Consider the following 16,958-nt stretch of genomic DNA (forward strand, 5'->3'; position numbering starts at 1 on the left):
TTTGGCATATATTATTGTGTTGAAATGGTTAGAATTGATAATAATAGTCATATGCTAGAAATTAGAAGTTAAGTTGCGATTTTATGCGTTTTTAAGCGTTTTTGTCAATTTCGTGCGTAAAGTAGGTCAAACTTGGTTTGTTATGCACGAAACTTGGCACACAATACTATTTGGCATATATTATTGTGTTGAAATGGTTAGAATTGATAATAATAGTCATATGCTAGAAATTAGAAGTTAAGTTGCGATTTTATGCGTTTTTAAGCGTTTTTGTCAATTTCGCGCGTAAAGTAGGTCAAACATGGTTTGTTATGCACGAAACTTGGCAGACAATACTATTTGGCATATATTATTGTGTTGAAATGCTTAGAATTGATTATAATAGTCATATGCTAGAAATTAGAAGTTAAGTTGCGATTTTATGCGTTTTTAAGCGTTTTTGTCAATTTCGCGCGTAAAGTACTCTCACTTGGTTTGTTATGCACGAAACTTGGCACACAATACTATTTGGCATATATTATTGTGTTGAAATGGTTAGAATTGATAATAATAGTCATATGCTAGAAATTAGAAGTTAAGTTGCGATTTTATGCGTTTTTAAGCGTTTTTGTCAATTTCGCGCGTAAAGTAGGTCAAACATGGTTTGTTATGCACGAAACTTGGCAGACAATACTATTTGGCATATATTATTGTGTTGAAATGCTTAGAATTGATTATAATAGTCATATGCTAGAAATTAGAAGTTAAGTTGCGATTTTATGCGTTTTTAAGCGTTTTTGTCAATTTCGCGCGTAAAGTACTCTCACTTGGTTTGTTATGCACGAAACTTGGCACACAATACTATTTGGCATATATTATTGTGTTGAAATGGTTAGAATTGATAATAATAGTCATATGCTAGAAATTAGAAGTTAAGTTGCGATTTTATGCGTTTTTAAGCGTTTTTGTCAATTTCGCGCGTAAAGTAGGTCAAACATGGTTTGTTATGCACGAAACTTGGCAGACAATACTATTTGGCATATATTATTGTGTTGAAATGCTTAGAATTGATTATAATAGTCATATGCTAGAAATTAGAAGTTAAGTTGCGATTTTATGCGTTTTTAAGCGTTTTTGTCAATTTCGCGCGTAAAGTACTCAAACTTGGTTTGTTATGCACGAAACTTGGCACACAATACTATTTGGCATATATTATTGTGTTGAAATGGTTAGAATTGATAATAATAGTCATATGCTTGAAATTAGAAGTTAAGTTGTGATTTTATGCGTTTTTAAGCGTTTTTGTCAATTTCGCGCGTAAAGTACTCAAACTTGGTTTGTTATGCATGAAACTTGGCACACAATACTATTTGGCATATATTATTGTGTTTAAATGGTTAGAAATGATAGTAATAGTCATATGATAGAAATTAGAAGTTAAGTTGCGGTTTTATGCGTTTTTAAGCGTTTTTGTCAATTTCGCGCGTAAAGTAGGTCAAACATGGTTTGTTATGCACGAAACTTGGCAGACAATACTATTTGGCATATATTATTGTGTTGAAATGGTTAGAATTGATAATAATAGTCATATGCTAGAAATTAGAAGTTAAGTTGCGATTTTATGCGTTTTTAAGCGTTTTTGTCAATTTCGCGCGTAAAGTAGGTCAAACATGGTTTGTTATGCACGAAACTTGGCAGACAATACTATTTGGCATATATTATTGTGTTGAAATGGTTAGAATTGATAATAATAGTCATATGCTAGAAATTAGAAGTTAAGTTGCGATTTTATGCGTTTTTAAGCGTTTTTGTCAATTTCGTGCGTAAAGTAGGTCAAACTTGGTTTGTTATGCACGAAACTTGGCACACAATACTATTTGGCATATATTATTGTGTTGAAATGGTTAGAATTGATAATAATAGTCATATGCTAGAAATTAGAAGTTAAGTTGCGATTTTATGCGTTTTTAAGCGTTTTTGTCAATTTCGCGCGTAAAGTAGGTCAAACATGGTTTGTTATGCAAGAAACTTGGCAGACAATACTATTTGGCATATATTATTGTGTTGAAATGCTTAGAATTGATTGTAATAGTCATATGCTAGAAATTAGAAGTTAAGTTGCGATTTTATGCGTTTTTAAGCGTTTTTGTCAATTTCGCGCGTAAAGTACTCAAACTTAGTTTGTTATGCACGAAACTTGGCACACAATACTATTTGGCATATATTATTGTGTTGAAATGGTTAGAATTGATAATAATAGTCATATGCTAGAAATTAGAAGTTAAGTTGTGATTTTATGCGTTTTTAAGCGTTTTTGTCAATTTCGCGCGTAAAGTACTCAAACTTGGTTTGTTATGCACGAAACTTGGCACACAATACTATTTGGCATATATTATTGTGTTGAAATGGTTAGAATTGATAATAATAGTCATATGCTAGAAATTAGAAGTTAAGTTGCGATTTTATGCGTTTTTAAGCGTTTTTGTCAATTTCGCGCGTAAAGTAGGTCAAACATGGTTTGTTATGCACGAAACTTGGCAGACAATACTATTTGGCATATATTATTGTGTTGAAATGGTTAGAATTGATAATAATAGTCATATGCTAGAAATTAGAAGTTAAGTTGCGATTTTATGCGTTTTTAAGCGTTTTTGTCAATTTCGTGCGTAAAGTAGGTCAAACTTGGTTTGTTATGCACGAAACTTGGCACACAATACTATTTGGCATATATTATTGTGTTGAAATGGTTAGAATTGATAATAATAGTCATATGCTAGAAATTAGAAGTTAAGTTGCGATTTTATGCGTTTTTAAGCGTTTTTGTCAATTTCGCGCGTAAAGTAGGTCAAACATGGTTTGTTATGCACGAAACTTGGCAGACAATACTATTTGGCATATATTATTGTGTTGAAATGCTTAGAATTGATTATAATAGTCATATGCTAGAAATTAGAAGTTAAGTTGCGATTTTATGCGTTTTTAAGCGTTTTTGTCAATTTCGCGCGTAAAGTACTCTCACTTGGTTTGTTATGCACGAAACTTGGCACACAATACTATTTGGCATATATTATTGTGTTGAAATGGTTAGAATTGATAATAATAGTCATATGCTAGAAATTAGAAGTTAAGTTGTGATTTTATGCGTTTTTAAGCGTTTTTGTCAATTTCGCGCGTAAAGTACTCAAACTTGGTTTGTTATGCACGAAACTTGGCACACAATACTATTTGGCATATATTATTGTGTTGAAATGGTTAGAATTGATAATAATAGTCATATGCTAGAAATTAGAAGTTAAGTTGCGATTTCTAAGGGTTTTTAAGCGTTTTTTTCAATTTCGCGCGTAAAGTAGCTCAAACTTTGTTTGTTTTGCACGAAACTCGGCACACAACACTATTTGGTATATATTATTGTGTAGAAGTTGTTAGAATTGAAAATCATAGTCATATTCTAGAATTTACGTGTTAAGTTGCGATTTTATGTGTTTTTAACCGTTTTTGACACTAACATCTATTTTCTCTTAGTGCTTTCAACAACCTTCTGGGTCCGTTGATTGCGGCTACTACGCGCTGAAGTTCATGGACGATATTTTTAATGCCGTGAAGGAGGTTGTAGTCGAAAATATAGATGCCGTAAGTATTTGTTACTTTCTTAATTAAATATATTATTGGTAAAATCTAATGTTTCTATATTAATCTTTTATTTTAATATTATATATAGGTTTTAAACGACATTCCGAGGGAAACACGCCCTTTGAGAAGTGAAGAGATGCGCGAATTAAAAGACAAGATTGCCGTGTATCTTGCTAATATTTGTCCTTGATAAATTGTAATTATAGTATAGATTATTTTTTATACTTTAATGTATATATATATATATATGTACGTACATAATATTATATTATATATACGAGCGAGAGTTTATTATTACAAAGAGATTAATGTTGATTATCTGTGATTGTATTATTATTGCATTATTAAAAGGATAAAAAGGAAAAAAAAATAAAAAATATGCTATTTGCTGCGGTTTTGCCACGACCGCAGCAATTAATGGGCCAATTTATTTGCTGCGGTTCCTCCCAATGACCGCGGTAATTAACACGCACTTTTTGCTGCGGTTTTGCCCATGACCGCAGCAATTAATGCATTTTTTTGCTGCGGTTAATAACCGCAGCATTTAAAATAGGCTATTTGCTGCTATCACAATTGCTGGGGGCCAAAACCGCAGCAAATAATGGCAAAAAAAACCGCAGCAAATGAGGTTTTTTCCACTAGTGCAAGTTTAAGCTACTTTATGCGCATAAGTGCCAAAAATGCTTAAAAGCCTTTAAAATCTCAACTTAACATGTAATTTCTAGCATATGACTATGATTTACAATTTTAACCGCTTCATAACAAAAATAGTATTGTATGCCAAGTTTCGTGCAAAACAAACCAAGTTTGAGGTAGTTTATGCACAAAAGTGCCAAAAAAGCATTAAGAAAAAGCATAAAATCGCAACTTAACACGTAATTTCTAACTTATGACTATGATTTTCAATTCTAACCACTTCAACCCATTAATATATACCAAATAGTATTGTGTGTCAACATTCTGTAAAACAAACCAAGTTTGTGCTACTTTATGCACTAAAGTTCCAAAAACGCTTTAAAATCCTTAAAATCGCAACTTAACTTAACACGTAATTTCTAGCATATGACTATGATTTACAATTCTAACCACTTCAACAAAATAATAAATACCAAATAGTGTTGTGTGCCAAGTTTCGTGCAAAACAAACCAAGTTTAAGCTACTTTATGCGCAAAAGTGCCAAAAACGCTTAAAAGACCTTATAATCGCATCATAACTCGTACTTTCTAGCATATGACGATGATTTACAATTTTAACTACTTCAAATCTATAATATATACCAAATAGTCTTGTGTGCCAAGTTTCGTGCAAAACAAACAAAATTTGAGCTACTTTATACGCAAAAGTGCGAACAACGCTTAAAAACCCCTAAAATCGCAACTTAACACGTAATTTCTAGTATATGACTATGATTGTCGAACCACTTAAACACAATAATATATACCAAATAGTGTTGTGTTCCAAGTTTTGTGCAAAACAAACCAAGTTTAAGCTACTTTATGCGCAAAATTGCCAAAAATGCTTAAAAACCCTTAAAATTGAAACTTAACACGTAATTTCTAACATATGACTATGATTTAAAATATTAACCACTTTAAAACAATAATATATACCACATAGTGTTGTGTGCTAAGTTTCGTGCAAAACAGACTAAGTTTGAGCTACTTTATGCGCAAAAATGCCAAAAACTCTTAAAAACCCTTAAAATCGAAACTTAACACGTAATTTCTTGCATATGACTATTATATACAATTCTTACCACCTCAACACAATAATATATACCACCTCAGCTACTTTATGCAAAAAAGTGCCAAAAACGTTTAAAAAAACGCTTAAAATCGCAACTTAACACGTAATTTCTAGCCTATGACTTTTAATTTAAATTCTAACCACTTCAACCCAATAATATATACCAAACAGTGTTGTGTGCCATGTTTCATGCAAAACAAACAAAGTTTAAGCTACTTTATGCGCAAAAGTGCAAAAAACGCTTAAAAACACTTTAAATCGAAACTTAACACGTAATTTATAGCATATGACTATTATTTACGTATTTAACCACTTCATAACAATAATATATACAAAATAGTCTTGTGTGCCAAGTTTCGTGCAAAACAAACCAAGTTTGACCTACTTTATGCGCAAAAGTGCCAAAAATGCTTACAAACCTTTAAAATTGCAACGTAACACGTAATTTCTAGCATATGACTATGATTTACAATTCCAACCACAAACAAGTTGCAGATATTCTGACTAAACCACTTCTAAGGGAACAATATGAAAAGATGAGATTGGAACTTGGTATGATCAAGCTCCACTGAAGTTAGTTGCATATATTTCCCATTAAAGCATCATGAGAATGAAAAAGGTCAGGAATCAACCTCAATATCTTGATTGAGTATCAATTATTGAATGGATCAGGTAAACACTTAATAAAGTTTTTACTATGAATGTCTTCTCGTCTGCATATTGTTAATTTGATCAAACCAAAGCAGTATGTTCTTTATTTTCTTCTTATAATATTTCATAATATCATAATTCATAATTTTTATAACTTAATATTATCTTATTTTGTTTTCATTTTTTTTCATATTCCATATCTTTATAATAAATAGTCAACAAAAATCAATAAAATGGGAAACGGTGATCTTCTCTCAAGTAATGAAAATGGCAATAAAGAGATGGGACTTAAGGTAACCGTCATTTCAATCATTTAAAAGCCTTCCCTTTCCGTCATAACACGCATAAACACTCTTCTTCTTCAAGAAACCGTCCTTCTCCTCTCTCTCAAGCCTTTCAAAATTCAAAAATGCAAACCCCAAAATCCTCTAAATCCAGCAAGAAAACTCCCAAATCTCGTACACAAAACCAGCCAAAACCACTGAGAGTAGTTCTTCCTCCACTATTACTGGATACTGCACCACCCACAACCGCAGAAACCACACAAGAATCACCCAAACAATCTACTGAACCTACCAGTACCAAACGCAAGATCTCATCACCAAAAGGTGGTTCATCTTCCAAAGTAGTCAAACGTTCGAAGCAGAGTGACCCCAATAGTGCTGAAGAAATATCAAAGGAAATGTCTGTTGGTTTCGGACTAGACAAATACTGGTATGACTCTGTCCATTTCCCTCAATTGCACGACATTCTGCAATATCAAGAATCGGAAGTTTTGATGTCAAAGTTTAGTTGCAATTCCATTTTTCCAAATATTATGCGAGAATTTATTTCAAATTTCTCAAATGATTGTGGAATATGTTCTAGTACTGTCAAGAACATTAAAATAGAATTTAACAGTGCATTGCTGGGGGAATGGTTCAATGTTCCAAATGTTGGGTTTGATACTTATTGTGTTGGTTCAAAAATAGTATTTTCTGGGATAAATGAAAAAACGATTTAAAAATTTTTAGGAGTTTGAAGAAAAGGGAAAATTAGCCATAACATTTTGAAACCTCTGCATAAATTTTTGTACAATATTGCACGTAGATTTATTTTGCCAAGAAACTCCAAACGAAGTGAAGTAAGTTTACGTGATGCTACATTGATCTATTGCATGGCTAATCATATAAAGATAAATTTTCCATCTTTTATGATTTCTCATTTGTCCGATTGTATTGAAAGGAAGAATTTCGTTGGTTATGGAGGGTTACTGACTTGGATTTTCAGAAAATTTGATGTCCCGTTAGAAGGGTTGGAGTTCCCAATGGGCCCCAATATGAAAATAGGTGCTAAATGCCTGCAAAATTTGCACCTCAAGTTAAATAGTGAAGGGATGTTAATACATGAATTAGAGGAAGTTGTTGAAGTAGGATCTGATGAGGAAGGAATTGAGGAAGAAGAAGAAAAATTCAGGGAAGAAGGAAAAGAGGAAAAAGAACAAGAGCCTGTTCCCACTAAAACAGCAGAAGAAGAGGAACAGGAAGGAGAAGCTAGTAAGGGGGAAGCAGATCATGAGGAAGCCTTAGGAGAAGATGCTCATCACAATCTCTGTACTGATTCAAGTGATGAAGAGATAGTGATAGCATTAAGGAGAAAGGCTAAATCTGTTCAAAGGAAGAGTGGGAGGTTAGCTGCAAAACGAAAGGCTACAATGGTTGATGACACTACTTTTGAGACCATGCCTGAATCCACATCAAATGAACCTCCTTCTACCAAGCCAACCACATCACCACCACATCACAATCGATCACCACCTCAATCACCTATTCACTTTACACCACCACCATCTAAGTCCTCACCAGGTAATGGTTGTGCTAACCCTGATTCTATTCATGCAGGTTCTTCAAACCTCATTCTCTCCAAGCTCCTTGACCTACAGTCTCAATTCACTGCTTTTCAAGACGAAGTTCAAGTCTCCCTGGCTTCAATTGTTGATCAACTTACCTTGATGGAGAACCGTCTTGGTGCAAAGTTGGATACTGTTGAAGTGCAGACCGAATATATAGATGAAGAAGAGACTGTTCCCTAATTCCTCTTCCCATAATTTTTAATGATTTGTTGGCTGTAACACTTATTAAACAATGTCTCCTTTTGTTTTTGTACCATCTGGGGTACAAGTTTGTATGTGAACACCTGCTACTATTTCTTTTCTTGTTTTCATGGTCTGTAATGATTAACTTTGTGCAGATTTGAATTGCTTTTCATGGCACTTACTTTCATTTGTTGTTTCTTGCATTCATCTCTGACAAATCTATATGGTTTATGCTGAGGTTTGATGCCCCCAATTCTTTTTGAATGATGACAAAAGGGGGAAGATATGCACAAACTTAAGAGAAGCTGTGAATTCACAGTCTCCTATCTTGACTGATTTATATTGCTCTATAATGGACTGTGATATCTGTGATTTACTGTGATTATGAAAATGATTTGTGATCTGCTAGGCTTAAAATCATTATCTATGTTGATCCTTGTTGATTAAGTTTAATTGTTCTAAATTTGTTTAATTACTTACTAATTTGTGTTAGTTTAATTATTTTGTTTAATTATTTTTGGATGTTATGTTTTTGGATGGAGAAAATTGTTCTACTATAAGTGCTTGGTAAATTATATTGTAACGAGTTAATTTACTAAGTTATTTGGAGTTACTTTAATCTCTAGTATACTCTAAGAATTTTGTTTTACTCTATCTTACTTAAGTTTGTTTAGAAAGTTTGTCTTCATCAAAAAGGGGGAATTTGTTGGCCTCTTAGGTTTTGATGATGACTTCACTTTTAAATAAACAAACGCATGTTTTAGAGATTGTTTTGTAGGTGAATATCCGATTGTGTTAATCGTTGATGAAGCCTATGACTTGGTTTGTGGAAGCTGTACGTGTCTTGAATATCCAAGAAATTGAACAATTGCTTTAGAAGTCAGCTTACTGTTCCTAGAGTTAATGTTCTGACGAAAGTTGTAGATGGAGACAGTACGTTTTTCCCCACGATACAGGTCTGGAGAAGACATTGACTGGAAGTTACGAAAATTATGTTTTCTGTTTTTAGTTAATGTAAATAATTAAAAGTTTAATTAGTTGCTTAATTAAATTAATTTATTAATTGGCAAAAAGTTTATTTAAAACGCCTAAAAATATAGAGAAGACTTATTCTTCATTTTTGAAAAAGTCTCCTTTAAATTTGAACGGCTAAAAGACTTATTCTTTATCTTGAATGAGTCTCCTTTGATTTAGGATCTCTTAGTGACTCATGTACTATTAACCGTACAAGAAAAAACTGTCACTTATATTTGGTAAAACCGTACAAGAAAAAACTGTCACTCATCTACTCTCAATAACTTCCCCTTTCCTTTTGGGATCAAGTAAGTAAATGGAAGTCATGGGGTGAGTGCACTAATGGCTGTTACCTGTATAAATAAGGGAAGCTACGATCAAGCCAAGTATGAATCCAAGAGTGTCCATTTTAAGGGAGATCATTTAAGAAAAATATTTTCAGTTTTCCAATGTCAATTAATTTATTATATTTTTCTTAAGTAATTATTTTAATTTTTAATCTTTTTGAGAATTGGCCTTGTAAGGGTAATTGAGTGTTTTGTTGTAACTAGACTTAAGGGAAGTCTAGGGGAATAATGAAGCTTCAAGAGAAGCGTGAGAAGAGAAAGAGAAGGAGAAAAAGAAGAGAAGAGAAGTAGGCCTAGAGTAGAGAAGCTTCAAGTGAAGCATATTGTTTTATGTAATTGTATTTGATTGCCTAAAACATAGTGAGAATTTTGAAATCCCTGGGGGTCGTGGTTTTTCCTTCTTATTAGGCCAAGAAGGTTTCCACGTAAAATCTTTGTCTCCTTTTATTATTTTTCTTTTCGTTTTGAGTTTAAGTTCTATTCTTTTCTTGATACAATTCCGCAAAAAAAAATTTAGAGGAAAAATTCTTAAACTTAATACACAACAATTCACCCCCCCCCCCCCCCTCTTGTTGAATTCGATCATCTATTTGCATTTCTACAATTGGTATCAGAGCCCTGTTCCTCTTTTAATCAGGAAACCCTGAGAGCAGTATCCTGTTCCCTGGCAAGATGTTGAAGATGAACGAACGCATGGAAGAAGGGTACTCCACGCAAAGGCCACCCATGTTTGATGGGAAGTTCTATACCTACTGGAAAAATAGAATGGAAATCTTCATAAAGGCCGAAAATTACCAAGTATGGAGAGTTATTGAAATTGGAGATTTTGAGGTGACGACCATAAACTCCAACAACGAAACTATTCCAAAACCGATCACTGAATACGAGAAAGAAGATTTTCAAAAGATGGAGATGAACGCTCTTGCTATCAAATTACTTCACTGTGGTCTCGATCCAAATGAGCACAATCGTATTATGGGGTGCAAAAATGCCAAGCAGATTTGGGACCTGCTGGAAGTTACTCATGAAGGTACTAGTGAAGTATCCAAGATTGACCTGCTGATGTCCAAATATGAAAGATTCGTCATGGAACCTAGAGAGAACATTCAAGAGATGTTCACTAGGTTCACAAATATCACGAACGAATTAGTCTCTCTTGGTAAGATCATTCCCGTTGATGAACAAGTCAGGAAAGTACTTAGGAGTCTTCCTCAAGACGAACGCTGGAGAGCTAAGGTCACATCCATTCAGGAATCGAAAGATTTCACCAAGTTTAATTTGGAAGAGTTGGCTAGTTCCCTCATGACTCACGAATTGCATTTGGGAACAGCCGATAGTTCCCGAAATAAAGGACTGGCTTTAGCAGCAAAGGATCATGCAGAATCAGAAACGGATGATGAGGAGACTGCTATGTTGGCAAGAAAATTTAAGAAATTCTTCAGGAACAGCAGATATCACTAGTGGAAAAAATTGTATTTGCTGCTCATCATTTGCTGCGGTTTTTTTATATTCGCAGCAATAAATAGGAAAATGAATAAGAAAAAAAAAACCTATAATTACTGCGGTTAACCTACGGACCGCAGCAAATATCATTCAAAACACATTAATTGCTACGGTTAAGGCCGAACCGCAGCAAATAGCTCTTCATAATTTCCTTAATTGCTCCGGTTTTATATGAACCGCAGCAAATAAGCCTTCAAAATTACTTAATTGCTCCGGTTTCCTTTGACGGCAGCAAATGACCGTTGGAATTTTAATTGAAAACCCGCCATCAGTTTCTTTTTTTACAAAACCCTTCACAAAACCCTTCACAAAACGATTAAACTGCTGCTTTGTTCTCTCAAACGAACCCATTGAAAAACCGTTCGTGCATTTTCTTGTTCTACTGTGTTCATCTTCATTTTCATTCACAAACCCAGAAATCAAATGTTTGCTTGTTCTATTGTACGTGTTCATCTTCATTTTCATTCACAAACCCAGAAATCAAACGTTTGGTTGTTCTACTGTACGTGTTCATCTTCATTTTCATTCACAAACCCAGAAATCAAACGTTTGCTTCTTCTACTGTACGTGTTCATCTTCATTTTCATTCACAAACCCAAAAATCAAACGTTTGCTTCTTCTACTGTGTTCACAAACGTTTGCTTGTTTCGTGCATTTGCTTGTTCTACTGTGTGCATTCTTCAAAACTGTTTGAAACCAAAGTCATTTGCTTGTTCATCTTCAAAACTCACGAATTAAGGTATTATTTCTCTTTTTAATTTCAATAAGCATTGAAATATCTCATTGTTGCTTCTGTTCTTGTTGCTGGTCGCATTTGCTTCTGTTCTTGTTGCTTCTGTTCAACAATATAAACAATGACCAATGATGATGTGTTGGGGGATAAAATTCCTGTTCAACAAGAACTTCAATTGCGGAGATATTGTTGTGGCATCCTCAAGGTTGGACCACTGCTTATATTATTGGAAGCAACAAATGTTTTTTTAAATTTATTTGCATTTGCAAATGTATTCACTTATGATTTCGATTTCTTTGTACAAGATATGCAATGTGAAAACTGTTATTTTAGTCCATCTATTATCTCTTATTATGTTTGATTTTAGGATGTGATAGATGAATTATCTTTCTGTAGACTTTTTTGTAAGTTTTTTTCTTTTGTCCTTTTTGGTTGAAATGTTAAATTGTTCTAGAAAGAAACCTAGTGTGTCTTGATCTTAATTTTCTAGTAGACAACGTATCAGAAAACCTGTGGTGGAGCATCTCAAATGCAATTCTCTTATGTGATATCATAAAACTCTACCCCATTGGCCTAAAAATAGGATGAATATGTTGATAGAAGGTCTTGTGCGTCAATGAAGAAACAATCTGAGAACTGTATTTATAAGAAACATTACCCAATCTTCATAAATCTTTGCTTACATAGTTACATTTTTCTGGTTTCTTTCATGAAGCAGAATCTTATTTTACCTTTATTAAAATAATTTGATGCCCTAGTTTTTAAGTAATTTCTTCATTTTATTTATGAATGTGTGTTGGTTTTTAAGTTTTAAATTTATCGTATTTTTTTTTCTATTTTGTAAATTAGGGTTGATTAGGGTTGTTTATGGTTAAATGAATGTGTTGTTGATATGAATGTTAATTAGTTGTCCAAGTTTATGAATGTGATTTTATTTTTATTGTTTTTATATGAATATTAATTATGGTTACTACAATAAACATCATTTGGACAGTTTAAAAAACATTGTGTTATTCTTTGGGTTAATTTGTGTTAAATGAATGATAATTACTTAATTTTGTGGTTAGTTAGAGTTCGTTAAGTATATATTTTTAAAAGTTCTGTATTAATTTTGTTTTGAATCAATTAATCACACTAATTAGGATGGCAAACGATCGTTCTTGAATGTATGGAAGCATTGAATCGTCGGAATTTATTGATGGAATTTTGTAGTATTGCGGTTGAACATCAAGTTAGGACGGGGGGAGTTGGTTTTTATTGCCCATGTGTCAGTTGTGGCAATGTATCAAAGGTAGATAGTGTTGATATCCTTAGGGAGCACATACTTCGACGTGGGTTTAGGCCTCAATATCATGTTTGGGTTTGGCATGGTGAGGAGGGAGTTTACAAAGAGAAAAGTGTTGTTGAGGACGTCAATAATGTGGTCGATGTCAATGAGGATGTAGTAGATCATGTTGATGGGTATGAGACAGATGAAGAGAATGTCGATCAGGATGTGGATCGTATTGATGAGATGATGGAGGGAGTCGAGGATGAGTTAGGAAAACGTCCTCGTGTTTTTGACTTGTTGACAGAGGCTTCTCAAAAGCCTATGTACCCTGGATGTACAAAGTTCACCAAACTAACAGCAGTGTTGACAATTTTCAACATTAAGTCAAAGTTCAATTGGACTGACGCTAGTTTCACAATGTTATTAGAAGCGTTAGGTGAGATGCTTCCTGAGGGAAATGAACTTCCAAAGTCGACATATTATGCCAAAAAGCTCATGTGTCCTTTCGGCTTAGAGTACCAGAAGATTCATGCGTGTCCGAATGATTGTGTGTTGTATCGGAATGAAAACGAGAACTTAGAAGAGTGTCCTAGGTGTGGGTTATCGCGCTACAAGCGTAAAGGGGCTCGGGATGCTAAACGGTCCCCGGCTAAGGTATTGTGGTATCTTCCAATAATACCTAGATTCAAGCGCTTGTTTTCTATAAAGAAAGATGAGTTAAATTTGAGGTGGCATGCAGATAGGGTGAAGAAAGGTCACTTGCTCACACAACCGTCTGATTCTACGGAGTGGAAGAGTATTGATAGTGACGGAATGCAAATATATAAGCACTTATTAATTTAAATTGCAACGCGTAATTAATATTTTATTATGATGCTTATTATACTAAACGACACACTTTTCAGGAGGCGACTCCTTGTTCTCTTTTGCTGCCTCAGTTAGGTGTTGCTAGTAATGGCAACTTAACTGAGGTTGCATATGGTGTGGCCCAGCCAAATAAAGAGGGCCAAACAGTGCATTCAATGCCTGTTACAAGTGGCCACATCAGTTTGGCCGTGGAGACTATTGTAAAGGGGTTTGAAGATTTCTCACTCCCAATTCCATTGCCAGCATGGAGCCTTGAGAAACTATCAGACGCCTTAGGTAGTTTCGTCACATGGCCATATGCTTGGGTTCGATTCACTAACATGGTAAGAATCATTTGTACCTTATTTATTTTTACTTTTTTAATTGCATGCTCACACTAATTTAATTGTATAAATTGAAATAGCAACAGAGTCCAAAGAGATCTTGGAGAGAGGTCGGTTCCTTATCAAAGGTGTCGGCTGGGTCAAAGTCGATGCCAAGCACTCCAATTTTGACTGATGAGGAGCTAAAAGATCTCTTTCAAGATTGCAAATGGCTGCATTATTGTGCATCTCGCATAAGTGAGGAGGACCCAATCATTTTGCCCCTGCTGAAGGAGCAATACTGCTTTATAGAGAGCCCGTTTGTAATTATTGGTCCTAATGACATCGGGCAATTTTTGAGAGAAGAGATGCTGAACGTAGCTCTTTTCCATGTCTACATGAGGTGAAGTTCATTATCTTACAAGTTAGGCATTGTTGTTCGTTTAATTGTTTTAATGACCGAATTACTAACAAAATTCTCTTATTTGTGAGTTTAGTGCGGCTTACGAGGAGCTAAATTCTTGCGAACCTCCAATAAAAATTGGATGGTTTTGTCCGGAGTCGATTTCGGGTAGTAATTGTAGAAATGATCCAGATCAGGTCAGAGCATACATTCAGACTGCTTTGACTAACTCCCTTGCATCGAAACACACATTCATTCTGGCTCCATATTGGGAAGAGTAAGTTTTATTATTGAAATTGAACTTATCTTTTGATTTTTAAAGTCACCTAATCTCTAATTTGTTGATTTTAAATTTGTGTTTATAGTTTCCATTGGATACTTTTGATCATTTGTTCTTTAACGAACACTGTGCACGTCTTCAACTCATTACAAAAACCTCAAAGCCTACCTCGCAACACAAGATTCAAATCGTTGTTGAATACGTACGTAACATTAATTATTTTACCAATTTGATTTAATTAAGTGTTATATATATATAAATAGTATTACTTTTCCCATGCGTTTCAGCGCAATGAAAAGAGTGCGTGGACAAATGGGATCTACATCTAGAGCCACATTTCCAAAATGGATAGAAAGAAAGGTACACAAATTCGATTTTAAGTGTTTTTAAGCGTTTTTGTCAATTTTGCGCATAAAGTAGGTCAAACATGGTTTGTTATGCACGAAACTTGGCACACAACACTATTTGGCATATATTATTGTGTTGAAATGGTTAGAATTGAAAATAATAGTCATATGCTAGAAATTAGGTGATAAGTTGCGATTTTAAGGGTTTTTAAGCGTTTTTGTCAATTTCGCGCGTAACGTAGGTCAAACATGGTTTATAGAGTTATGAGACCTTCAACTACAATTGCAACTACAATTGCAACTACAATTGCAATTGCAACTACAATTACTTGAAGAAAAATCTCAATTGAATATTCTGAACTGAACTATTACAAGGGATTAGGCCTCTTATTTATAGAGTTATGAAACCTTCTAAAAAGAGCTAAGCCTAGTGTTTATGCAGCCAAACAATAATAACGGCTAAAAGTAACACGTGGCTATCATGTACACGTTTAAAAAGTCAGAGATCAGAAAAAGAATGTGTAATTCATGCTGCTGTACTATCCGTTTGAACACCCCACCTTCAGCATCAATTCTTGGTGTCTTACTGTGATCGTAAGGAGGCACTTAAGGTGTTGATGGAAAGGTCCATGTATAGAGATTCCAAAACTACCCTTGGTGTATCCTAGGATGCTTAAGTTGACTCTGTGGAAGGGCTCAAAGGTCTGCTGCTCAGCATGTGATGGCTGGTAGTTCTGGATCATCCGTTATCAAATGTCAGGCGAACACACGACCTTTGGGCTGATCTTATGGGCTCCATGAGGACTCTCCGTGCTAACTCTGAGTTTTGGCTTCTTCTTTCATGTCTAAAGATGCCATCCCTTGTGTTTTTATGTTGATACATGCACCAGACCAGGCGTTCCATTGTGCGCAAGGTAGGCTGGTCGTCAGATTGTTGCTTTGTTGTCTGTATGCTTCTGTGTATGCTTCTATTCTGTTAGCGTGCTGCTGAGAGGTGTTGGTACCTCATGATCTTGCCATGCTTTAATACTCATGTTTGGTCTATATTGGAGATCTTCCTTGGTTGACTTTCCCAAATCAGTAGGTGCAACCATGTCTAGGTTAGTACCATCAATGTCTAGGATGGTCTCACTAATTTCTGTGGTCTCACATCACAGTATAAAATTCCTCTAACAAATTAAATTTTTTTAAAGGATTGTAAATCATGGAAAAAGAAATATATAAAATAACTCTTGACTTAATTCTTCTAACAAATTAAATTTTTGTTAAAGAATTATAAATCATGAAAACTAAAAAAAAAAAACATAAAATAAAACTAAGAACAATAATTCTTTTAATACAAACAAAAACAAAACTTTGATTAAAGACTTAGGTGCTCAGACAATATCAATAACACAGCAGGAAGGTAAGTTATGCTTGTTGGCAGTAGCAAGGAATGAAAAAATTACTCAGAGGTTTCAGCAATATGTTCTTACTTGTTAATGTTCAAAAACATGCACAAATAATTTGACACTTTCTAACAGCAGCAAATAATGTGATGTTTCAATTGTAAAATAGTACCAAGGGTACTATAACAATCAAAAGCACAGCACAATTGGGTTCAATGTCCGTTGTGTCAATTTCGCGCGTAAAGTAGGTCAAACATGGTTTGTTATGCACGAAACTTGGCACACAACACTATTTGGCATATATTATTGTGTGGAAATGGTTAGAATTAAAAATAATAGTCATATGCTAGAAATTAGAAGTTAAGTTGCGATTTTAAGGGTTTTTAAGCGTTTTTGTCAATTTCGCGCGTAAAGTAGGTCAAA

The sequence above is a fragment of the Amaranthus tricolor genome, chromosome 9 (assembly GCF_026212465.1).
Source record: "Amaranthus tricolor cultivar Red isolate AtriRed21 chromosome 9, ASM2621246v1, whole genome shotgun sequence".
NCBI lineage: Eukaryota > Viridiplantae > Streptophyta > Magnoliopsida > Caryophyllales > Amaranthaceae > Amaranthus > Amaranthus tricolor.